This window comes from Gossypium arboreum, chromosome 1, assembly GCF_025698485.1.
Source record: "Gossypium arboreum isolate Shixiya-1 chromosome 1, ASM2569848v2, whole genome shotgun sequence".
NCBI classification, from domain to species: Eukaryota; Viridiplantae; Streptophyta; class Magnoliopsida; order Malvales; family Malvaceae; genus Gossypium; species Gossypium arboreum.
The window spans coordinates 37965332-37978105 of record NC_069070.1 but is presented as its reverse complement, the minus strand read 5'-3'; the positions used below and the strand labels follow the sequence as shown (position 1 = coordinate 37978105).

Below are 12774 nucleotides of genomic sequence, written 5' to 3'. Positions count from 1 at the left end.
TAACTATTATTATACGTAAATTCTGCCAACGGCAAGTAATCCTCCCAATTACCTCGGAAGTCAATAACACATCCCCTCAACATGTCTTCCAAAATCTGAATAACTCTTTCCGACTGACCATCAGTCTGAGGATGAAAAGCCGTGCTAAAGTTTAATCGCGTTCCCAATGCCCCTAGGATCCCAATCAGAAGTAATTGACACTGGCACTCCATAAAGTCGCACAATCTCCATATCCATTGTCGGAGTAGGGTTACAGAGCATTACTAGAGTTTACGGAACAAAAACAGTTAATTTATGTCATTTAATATTCATATTTGAAACCAATCATATTTAATCATATTGTCCCACAATTGGGCTTGATTTCTCTATTTTTTTAAGAATATCGCTTCTCCTACTCATATCGAATAGAACATGCTGAGGCAAACCTTCCTCATGTAAAACCTACTTGATTTAGATTGGGAGAATCGTATGGTTTTATGAAACCATACGTATATGGCTTGAATCCATAGTCAATCCTATTTCCGATAGGAGCAGTTGACAATTGAATCCAACTTTTTCCATTATTTTCGTATCCGTAATAGTGCGAAAGGAAAGCCTGGCTCCAAGTTGTTCAAGAATAGTGGCGTTGTTGAGTTTCTCGATCCTTTGACTTAGGATTAGTCGGTTTATTTCTTGATGGGGCGGGGAAGGGATATAACTCAGCGGTAGAGTGTCACCTTGACATGGTGGACGTCATCAGTTCGAGCCTGATTATCCCTAAACCCAATGTGAGTTTTTCTATTTTGCCTTGCCCCCTGCCGTGATTGAATAAGAATGGATAAGAGGCTCGTGGGATTGACGTGAGGGGGCAAGGATGACTATATTTCTGGGAGCGAACTCCAACATCACCTGAGACTTGGGGTTCTTTTTCAACTGTCTCAGAAACTGAACATTGCTCTGTCGAGGATGAAGAGCCATCACTCTGACTGCCAGAATAGAACAAGGACCTTCCCTGATGACGCAACCTTCAAGAAGGGAATTTGAAATCATAAGACGACTTTGCAAGAAAGAGAAAAAGAGTGCTTTCTTAGAAAAGAAAGAGAGATTGGCATTCCTCCGATCAGCATGAGAGCTCGGTCCAACTAAAAGCGATCCTTCAGAAAGTCCACGTACAATTTGGCTAACTTCTGAAGTGAATAAGTAGTGTGGAAAGGTATGAAATGAGCAAACTTGGTCAACCTATCCACAATTACCCAAACTGAGTCCTTCTTCGTCGGTGTCAAGGGTAGCCCACTCACGAAGTCCATGGTTACCCTTTCCTACTTCCAAAGTGGTATCTTCACTGGCTGCAAAAGTCTGAAAGGTAGCTGATGCTCAGCTTTCACTTGCTGGCATGTCAGACATTTCCCCACAAACTCCGTTACTTCTCGTTTAAGCCCAGGCCACCAATACAATTCTCGCAAGTCTTGATACAACTTATTCCCTCCAGGATGCATAGCACAAAGTCCTTCATGAGCTTCTTTCAGTATCGACTGCCTTAAATCAGAGTCATTCAGAATGCAAACTCTCCCTCAGAAACACAGAACTTCGTCACTATTCAACCCAAACTCAGAAGTTTCCCCTTTCTTAACTTGTTGGAATCGAGAAACTAAAGACTCATCCTTCAACTGCTTTTCCTTAATCTGATCCACCCAGGTTGGCCTTACTTGCAACTCAGCCAACAGGCTACCATCATCATACAAACTCAAATGAACAAACATTGCTTTTAGATCAGATACAGCTCTACAACTTAGGGCATCGGCTACCACATTAGCCTTGCCTGGGTGATACTCTATCGAATAGTCATAATCCTTAAGCAACTCTATCCATCTTCGTTGCCTAAGGTTCAACTCCTTCTGAGTCAGCAAGTACTTGAGACTCTTATGATCCGTGTATATGACACACCTTTCTCCGTACAAGTAGTGTCTCCAAATCTTAAGTGCAAAGATTACTGCTGCCAATTCTAGGTTGTGAGTAGGATAGTTTACTTCGTGAGGCTTAAGTTGTCACGATGTATAAGCAACCACCTTACCCTCTTCATCAACACACAGCCCAAACCCACATGTGATGCGTCACTATACACGATAAAATCCTTCCCAGACTCCGGCTGAATTAATACAGGTGCCTCGGTCAGGACTTCCTTCAATTTCTCAAAAGCTTCCTACTGCTTCTTGGTCAAAACAGACGGTGCTCCTTTCCTTATAAGCTTTGTCAATGGTGTTGCCAACACAGAAAAACCTTCCACAAACCTTCAGTAGTACCTTGCCAAACCCAGAAAACTCTGAATTTCTGACACCGATCTAGGTGGCCTCCACTCCAGAATCGCTTCAATCTTTCGAGGGTCCACTTTGATCCCCTCAGCAGAGACAGCATGACCTAAGAAGGTTGCCTCCCTCAACCAAAATTCACACTTACTGGATTTTGCATAAAGTAATGCGGAGATGTTCAACATGCTTCTCTTTGGTTTCAGAATATACCAGAATATCATCAATAAAAACGACTACAAATCGATCCAAAAATGGTTAGAATACACGATTCATCAGATCCATGAATGCTGCAGGAGCGTTCGTCAGTCCAAATGGCATGACCAAAAACTCGTAATGACCATACCGAGTCCTGAATGCCGTCTTATGAATATCTACCTCCTTGACCCTTAACTGATGATATCCAGATCGAAGATCAATCTTGGAGAATACCGAAGCTCCTCTAAGTTGGTCAAACAAGTCATCGATTCTTGGCAGAGGGTACTTATTCTTAATCATCGGTTTGTTCAACTGCCGATAATCGATGCACATCCGCATTGTCCCATCCTTCTTTTTCACAATCAACACCAATACTCCCCACGGAGACACACTCGGCCTAATAAAGCCTCTATCCAACAACTCTTGAATCTGTGCTTTTAGCTCCACTAACTCCATTGGTGCCATCCTATATGGTGTGATGGACACTGGTGCCGTTCAAGGCAACAAGTCAATTCCAAACTCGACTTCTCAGTTTGGAGGCAAGCCCGGAAGCTCCTCTGGAAAAACATCTTGGAACTCCTTAACGATTGTAACTTTATCCACCGTCAGACCCTTAGTCTTCGACTGACTTACAAATGCCAAATAAACCTTACAACCCTTACGAATCCACTTCTCGGCTCTCAATGCTGACACCACATTGGACAAATAATACCTTCGCTCACCTATCATCATAACCTCCACATCCTCCGCGGTCTTTAACACCATCCGTTTAGTTGCACAGTCCAGAGTTGCCCTATGCTTAATAAGCCAGTCCATTCCCAGAATGAGGTCGAATTCACCGCACGGTAATTCCATCAAGTCTCCAGAGAAGATTTTACCTTTAGTTTCTAAAAGCACATCTCTATACAGTTTGTCCACCCTAACCGAGTGGCCTAAAGGACTTAGTACCGATACCTCACTCAAGTCTCCTCAGAGTGCACACCCAACGACCCAGATATGGAGCATGCAACATACAAATGAGTAGATCCAATATCTATCAAACCAGTGTACGACATGCTAGAAATCAAGAACGTACCAGTTATGACGTCGAGTGCATCGCCTTCCTCTCGACGACGAGCTGCATACACCAACGCTGGCTGTCGAGCCTCAGCATTTTTGACCCCTCTGCCAGGTGCTCTTCGACCCTAAGCATTTCCATTACCTCCCCTACATTGTCCACATCCTCTCAGTGGTTGTGGTCCACCTCTCCTTGGTTGAGCAACCCTCCATTCTGTAACTTGAACCTGATATGTTTTCTGAGGACAGTCCCTGACTTTATGCTCCATAGATCGGCACCGAAAACAAGTACCAGAACGTTTCCTACACTCACCCAGATGCTCCATAGATCCGCACCGAAAACAAGCACCAGAACGTTTCCTACACTCGCCCAGATTACCTTACCACAGTCCCCACAAACTTGTGGTCTAACAACATTCATCAGAATTGCTCGAACTGGCTCTTCTACTCTTGTTCTTTTAACATTTCTACTTGCACCACCCGAGGGTCCCAAATCCCTCCGAAAATGGTTCGGATCCTTTTCACGATTCTATCTTTCTGTACGCTTCATCTTCTTAGCTATCTTAGCTTTCTCCACTAGAGCAGCAAAGTCCCACTCCCTTTGTGGAGCAATTAGCACCCTAAGTTCATCTCTAAGACCATCCTCAAAGCGCACACTACGTTCATACTCTGTAACGACTATCCCAACGGCATACCGGCTCAGCCTCAGAAACTCAGCCTCGTACTCAGCAACTGTCTTACACCCTTGAACCAGATTAAAAAATTCTTTCGTGCGGACGTCCACATAACTCGTCCCAACATACTTTCCCTTGAAGGCCGTCTTAAACAGCTCCCAAGTCACCCTGTCAGCTGGGGTTCCATCTCTCACAGTGAGCCACCACTGATAAGCCTCATCCCATTGCAATGATATGGCTCCCTTCAGCTTCTACTTTACGAAATAGTGCAAATCATCCATAATTAGTTCTGTGGCCTCTAACCAATATTCAGCCACATTTGGGGCTACACCAGATACGCCCCTAAAGATCTCCGCTCCAGTAGCCCGGAGTCGCTCGAAAATAGATCCTCAAATTTTGTTACCCGTACTTGCCCCGACAACTCTTTCCAGAACACGAAGCATTGCCTGAGATAGAGCATCATCCCCGGCACCTCGATCATTAGACTCCACCTCTGTTGCCGGTGGCACTAGTGCATCTACCACCGGCATATGTCCTGAAGACGAAGATCCAGCCCGCGTACTACCTCGACCACGTCCACGGCCCCTTCCATGAGCTGCTCTCGTACTCATGTCGTATTATCTGAGTACGAATTTTATGCATCAATTAAATATTATAGTGTTTATTACAGATGTTTTATGAACATACATCAATTCAGAGTTTTGGTTTTCGCGAAATCGTAGCCTAGCTACAGTCTTTAGTCCACTTATAAAAAATTCCTACAGTTCCATCATCACCCTAACTAGAGTATCATAATAAGGTTTTAGTACAAGCATATAGCTGATAATTCGGAAACATTCAAAAAAATTCAGAATGATACTTGCAGACTTGGTCCGGAGATTTGGTGTGCCACCTACTCATAATCAAATTTTAGAAAATTAGATGTGCAACCTTTGAAATAATTTATTTGTAGGAAGAAAATCTAAAATTTTTTTAAAAAAAAACCATTCCATAGCCGAGTTGTTGCAGCTAGGCTCTGATACCATTAAATGTAACACTTCAAACCCAGCTCATACGTTACGATCGAATTTGGCGTGTCACATTGAAGCGTTACTAAAAAGTCATGTTTTAGCTAAAGTCTTTCTTAGTGTTTAAAGAAAAACCTCGTTATAGATTAAAGTGAATGAAAGTTGTGCACCAGGTAGGATGCCAGAAAAAGAGGAGGTGAGTCAATTAGACTGCTTAAGTACCTAGCTCTCCACGGATCCAATCCTAGACATGCACACAACCACTTCCGCACTTTAACCGAGTGTTTGTTCATGGAAAATGATTCATTTAAAACCATTTTAAAAGGTTGTTAATTTTGAAAACATTTTCATTGCGGAAACTTTGCAATGTTATCGTGATATTTTGAAATGAAGTAACCTTTTTAAAATGTGCCCTAGAGCTATTCAACTTCAACAATTAAATCAATATCATGCCTAAGCTAACAAAACATACTTAAAAAATTAAAAATAAATAAAGCGGCCTTATTACAACTTAAAACCCAAAGCAATTAAAGAAAATAAGTGCTGATCAAAACACATGAAGAAAAATGAATTTGCAGAACACGTGGCCACTCCGAATCCCTTACGGCTCCAAGTCCACTATGGTTGGGGATTACCTGTATGGATGGAAACAAAGGGTGAGTTTCAAAAACTCAGCGTGTAAAATAACCGAACCATAGTCCAGATCAGTTCAAACCACAGAAACAGATTAAGTTGGGCCTTAGCCCTATACAGAATTCAAAATGAAGCCTATAGGCCCATAGCAAAGACAGAACAGATATTCCATGTATGTAGAGACCCAACCTATATCCATCTGTATACACCCCTGTACCAACCTTACACCATGTGGGGAGACTACTTGACCCACCCATCCACTACACACCACAGAATTTGCAGCATGGCTGCCAGAACAGATATTGTGACAGAGTCACCAGATACAGATATTGTGGTAGAGCCACCAAAACAGATATTTGTGGTGTAGCCACCAGAAACAGATATTTGTGGTATAGCCACCAGAATGTTTCCTCCATCAATATAACCCATATCACATGCAACAGATAGACATGTCATGGAATACCACAAACAGAATCAGAATATCATGCTTTTCAGTCAAAATTAACCCTAGGGGTATAACGATCATTTTGCACCTAGGGGTATAATGGCAATTTTCATACTTAGGGGTATTTTAGTAAATTTACTATTTTAGGGTTTCCATGCATATTACAGCCATTAACGTATTCACAGAAACACTTACCGAGCGTTTTTACCGAATTGGGCCAGTTGGCCCATTAACCCGTTTTCGGCCTATTAAGCCCAAATATACCGTAGTGTACGAAATTGCGCACTCTACAATATTACCACTTGAGATTACCAGGATTAACAAGCAAACCATCTCATGAGCGCTCGCACGCTCGTAAGTCTACAAAATGCCGGCTCTTCGGCATTTCGACATTTCAGTTTTTGCCGATCTAGTCTATGAGTGGGTGTCGTTTACACACTTGATCTGTAACGATATGTTGGCGAGATCCACACACGAGTTGCCTAAAATTGAGTTACTAAAACGTCAGTATACATATAAAAAACAAACTACGTACTAGCCCCCTTACCATATTCGGCCAACATTGCCTTAGACTCTAAAGTTTTTACCTTTCTACCGAAATATGGACTAGATCTAGATGTCAAACCGAGTTAGCCTTCAAGCCCTTCGCTGTACACCCCCTTGTCCATGCTAGCGCATACAAAACCAAAGAAAGAGGCAAAAATGCCCTTAGTCCCAACGTTAGCCACCCTTAAGGGGTTTCAGCTCTTCCTTAAAACATAAGTAACTAGCGAAAGTTGTTCGAATACTTGCCAATCGTTGTTCTGCCCAAAAGAGTTTTCTTATCTATGATATCAATCCCGATCTACCGTAATTAGAAGAAACAGGTTCAAGTAGCCAAAGATTCGGCTTCCTAAACCACAGGTATGAAGGTTTCGACTTTTTAAAGAAAAGGGAAAGGGGATCAGCTAAAGCAAGATTCGACCTCCTAGATGTGAGGGAAACAAATGAAGAGAAGAAGAAGAGAAATATGAAAGATTTAGGTTCGACAAAGGGGTAATCGGCAGCAGGTACTTGGTTTTGAGAGGAAACAGGGATAAAGAAGATGAGGGTTGACAAGAAAAGAAAAGAAAAAAGAAGAGGGGAGGAGATGAGAGAATTCGGTTCTTGAAGAAGAGAAGTCGGCACAAGTGTAGGGTGTAGGTTTCATTTTCTAGCAAAAGAAAAAAAAATGAGGAAACCCAGTCCCGAAAATACAAGATGAATTCGGCAGCTACAAGTCCAAATGCCGAAATTCCCAACACTAAATGACCTAGCCGAGTTGCCTATACTAAAGACCCTTGATCAGCTCCTAAATTTCCTCCCTTATCTCTCCCTTACCCAATCCCCTGAGTAGCTTAAACTCTCCCTAACAGGGTTCCACCTATGTTCTACTAACTACTTTTCCTGTTCATAAAAAATAAATACCCTATTTAACTTACCTTGTGACTTGAACCTTGGCTCCCCCTAAACATCCACACGCCACTTCCCAAACACCTATGTGGCATCACATGCCACTTTACCACAGATATTCTTGTGTCTTATTTTACCACCTCTAATTTAAAAGCCCATAATGCCAAAAACCTCTCTCTTTAAATCGAAAATTTAGAAATTGCCTCGAATAAATTTACTATTGGGCCTTCTAAAGGCCCACTAACATACTCAGACCTACATCAAACAGCCAAATCACAAAAATCCCAAAAATCCTAAAAATTGATGCGTTACATACTTCTTCCATTCCATAATTCCCAACCCATATACAACCTAGATAGAATATCGTGTGTATGCAGCAGATATACATGTAACATCCATAAATCTTACATTCAACACATAGGGGTATTTTGGTTATTTTTGCCCTTAGGGGCATTTCGATAATTTTTATTTATTAGGTTTATTACTTACCTTGGCCCGTTAACAAGTCCTCGTTGGCTAATGTGAATAGATATTATGCACCAGGTAGGATTTCATAGAAGAGGAGGTGAGTCATTAAGACCGTTTAAGTACCAAGCTCTCCTTAGATCCAATCCTAGACATGCATATACCCATTACCACACCTTAACCTTATGACTCGTCCATGGTCACAATTAATTAATTAAGTTTTATGTCAATTAAACAGTTATCAGATACTAGGCCCAAAACCCCTTACAAAGCACAAACAGGTCTACATACATGCATATGGCCCACTAGGCCCAATCTCATTCATATGCCCCATTAGGCCCAATCACATTCGTATGGCCCATTAGGCCCAAATCACATTCTTATGGCCCATTAGGCCCAAATCACATTCATATACATGCTTTCATATAACTTCCATCAGTTAACATCAAGTTGCCAATTTTGCCTATTATGGGCCCAATAGCCCATCGGGTCAACTTAGCCCATCTTGGTCTGGTTGGCCAAAACATAGCCCAAGTTCATGGAATCGCCCATAGGGCCTCCGATAAGCTATTGGTTTCCCTCTTATGAGTGTTCACGCACTCGCAAGACTACCGTAGCCAAACTTTTGGCTTTTTGGCATTTTGGCTTTTCGACATTTTGAGATTTGCTGATCTACTTGTGTGTGTGTAGTGTATGTACACACCTGGTAATAAAGCATGCTGTGATCCCTCTTACCACGAACCTACAATCGATATCACTCAATGATTACTCACATATACTTATCGAATACTTTACCAAAAGCCGAAGTCTCACCTTAACCTTACCTGAAACTCCAAGTCTTAATAGCTTTTCCTTGATCACTAATCACAAGTACTTACCAGATCTGCATTGACCTTTATCGTTAAAAACATATTGGGGGACTTGTATCCATCATATGTCACCCTTTTCTACTAAAGCCTATTCGGCCAACCCTTACCGAAGTGAAGAACACTTACCAAAATCTCACACCTAAGGAGCAAATCGGCAGGGATCCAAACGACTAGGATTCGATACTAATCCTACCAAAACCAATTAGAAGAAGTGAGGGATAGACTAATCGATACTTAGAAAAAAAAATTAAAGAACAAAACACTTATACTAGAATTGGCCGAAGTAGAAGGAGTAGTGGCGGTACAGAGGATATTCGGATTTTAAGGTTTGTATGAAGGAAAAGGTTATTCGGCACAAAGAAAAAGAGCAGTAGAAACCGTTTACAACCAGTGGTGAATCAAAATAAAAGTATTGAGTAGGGGAAAGAATGGAAAATTGACACAAGTAAAGAAGGAAGAACAAGGGATTTTTGGCTTTTAGATCTTTAGAGAAAAAGATGTTTTCTGGCAACAAGGTGAGGGAGAATTTGACATTAGCCTAGTAACCTCACATTCGGCATCTATACATAGCTTCTAGTCGAATTTCCTATTCCCTAATCCCCAATTCGACTCCACCTCTTTACACTCCTCATCTCCTAAATTTTCTCCCTGATAACCCCTTAATCCCCTCCTCAAATTTCTCCTCTTATCACTCCCTACAGAGTTCACATTCAACGCCACCACTGTCCATCCCTTAAGCAAAAAAAAAATCCTTCCTTTGAGAGGGATTCTAACCCCTTACCTCTTTGCCTTGCATGTGATGCCACTTGCCACTCCACCACAAGGCTTTCTTGTATCCAATTCTTCCTTCATTTATTTAAAGGCCAACCTACTTGCCAACAAGGTTTTTTTAATAATTAAACCATAATTTCCTTCACCCCTAAGTTCGAACTCAAACCTTAACCAAGACCTACTATCACATAATTAACACTTGACTAGGAATGTTAAGCACAATTTTTATCGAAACAAAAAAAAAAGATATGTTTTTGGGGCGTTACAAGTTTAAAACATATGTTTTTGGAAAAAGTAAATGGTTTGAAAACTCGTCTTTTCCTAGACTAGCAGTTTAAAGTGAGTAATCAAAAGCCCAATTAAAAGTAAATCCCATAAATGGTCTTATTACAAACCAGAAATCCAAAATAAAAAATACGAGTAAGCAATTTAATATAGCAATAGGAGCAGTCGTGTGGCCATCTCCGAGTCCCTTGCAGCACTGATCCGCCTAACGCTAGGGACCACCTGTACAATTAAAAATAAGGTGAGTTTACAAAAACTCAGTGTGAGATCCCCTTACTAGAGTAGCAGTCAGTATACAGAAATAGAAACAGTCTGGACCAGAGCCCTTTAACAGTAACAGTACAGTCCAGTTTAGACATAAGTGGGCCAAATCCTATTACATTATCATTTGGGTCACAGCTCATAATAGAATCAATTGGGCCTAGCCCATCTCAGTAACAAAACAGAATGTGTGAATGCATGGATGCATGCTATCCCATCCAACCCTGCACGTGCCTCTGTCCAACCCTGCACTACCTGTGGGGAATAACTCACCCACGCCATCCCTATACTTACAATGTTAGCATCGGTTACAACACTAACCGAAATCGAAACAAAGCTAGTAGTACATATTCTACTTCACGCCTTCAGTAGCGATATTATAATTGACACAAAGCCATCGGTAACTGTAATAAGTCTGGCACATAGCCATCAGTGACGGTAATATAATTGGCACACAGCCATGGGTAAAAATAATCGACACAGAGTTATCGATAAATATGATAGGCACATAGCCATTGGTAAATAAAATTTGCGCAAAGCCATAATCAGCATAGCACAGAGCCATATTTAGGTTGGCACAGAGCCATAATCAGATTAAGTAGCACTAAGCCTTTCATCAGTCCACAGTAGTCTCGTGCAACCCGTGCGACCTTAATAGATCAATAATGGATCCACGGTCATCTCATACGACCCGTGCAATCCTATCAAAACTTTCTCCGTATTAATGTCCCAACCCCATGCAATATGTCGTGTATGTCATGCTCAATTATCACACGTGTATGCAAAATGGCCATGCTCAGTAACAATCATTTAAACATATATTAAAAGCATATCAGTTGTACAACCATCGTCAAGTCAGTTAAAGCATAGTCATACTATAATAGTCAAATCAGTCAAATTCATAGTCCAAGTCAGTCATTTACCCACAAGGGTAAAACAATCATTTTACCCTACAGGGGTATTTTGATAATCTAAACAATTTGGCCTAAACATGCTTATCGCCCCATCCGAAGGTTTACAGTCGCCCCGAGCGACTTTTACAACCCTAACGGTCTTATCAGTGAAAATGGGTCCACACGCTCGTACGACCCAATTAGCCTAGGATTAGCCACGGCTATGCATACTGCATAGCCCAGTCCAAAGTTTGTCACTTATCGAGGATTTTATCCATGCGGGGCCCATGAGCCCATTGGGCCCACATGACCCAATTTAGCCTATTGAGGCCCAGAATAGCCTAAGCAATGTGCGTGGCATGACAAGCCCCACTATTTTCCACTTAACAGTTAGATTTACACAAGTGGGCCCACAGGCCCATCGGGCCCATTTGGCCCATTATGGCCTAAGCCCATGAATTCGTTCATGGCAGCCTTTTTTTCCATACACCCACATTTCGTGGGTTCGATTTACCGTGCATACGATCACACGCTCTAAGCCCCTCCTTTCGACTTTTTGGCTTCTCGATATTTCAACATTTTTGTATTTGCCGACCTATGGTCAAATCAATGTGTGTGGATTCACACACTCTTCCGCCTTTTGACCGATTATCAAATACGGTACTATTACACACCTGATGCGATTTGTTGTAAAACACTATCGAGCACTCCAGGACCTGCAGATCTGAACAAGATAGTTCACTACTCCACAATTCACCGCGGACAATTCTGTAAAGACTCAATACCAATATTAATTCACATTTCATATCCAAGGGAAAAAGAAAAACTTTCCTTTAACACCACCAAAATATAGCCACTTCACCTACTAACCGCATAACAGTAGAGTCACACTACTCCAACGCTAACTGAGTCGTTCCAACCCTTAACCTTCGCAAATAAAACAGTCGATCAATTCACCAAAAATCTATAAATGAAAAGAATACTTCACAGTTGCGACACTTACTAATAACGAAAGAACCCAAAACAAAGGTGGCAAGTTGCGGAAACGAAAACCAAGGATTAAGGAAGGAATGACTTATAAGGAAAATCCAAACGTGTGAGAAGAAAGAAAAAGAAAGTTCAACAGGCAGTTGGCAGAAACAAAAGAAAACAATGAAAAAGCGGCAAGGGAGGAGGGGGTGCAAATGTTGCCATAGGAAAAAAAGAGCAAAAAGGGAATCGAAAGAAATCACAAAGGACCATCTAGCAAAAATTGACAAAGAACAAAATGGCAGACTTGAGCAGCAGAGGAAAACTATCGTCTATAATTTTTTTTTGTGAAAAGAATGGGAACCGAATTCTTTGAACACAAGATAACAATAACCCACAAAAAATCCCATATTTTCCTCCTTAAATCTCTCTATAAATCACTTCTTGATTTTCTCCTAATATCTCTCAATGATACACTCCATAAATCACTCCAACCTCCCATTCAAACTCTATTCAAACTCTCATGACCAATTCA

General features: G+C 41.4%; 1 non-coding gene across 1 annotated transcript; it reads left to right on the top strand.

Annotated features, from left to right (window-relative positions):
• Window positions 1-687: 687 nt before the first annotated feature.
• TRNAV-GAC (transfer RNA valine (anticodon GAC)) lies at window positions 688-759 on the top strand. Its single transcript has one exon. It is a non-coding gene; the product is annotated as a tRNA-Val (tRNA).
• Window positions 760-12774: the final 12015 nt, after the last annotated feature.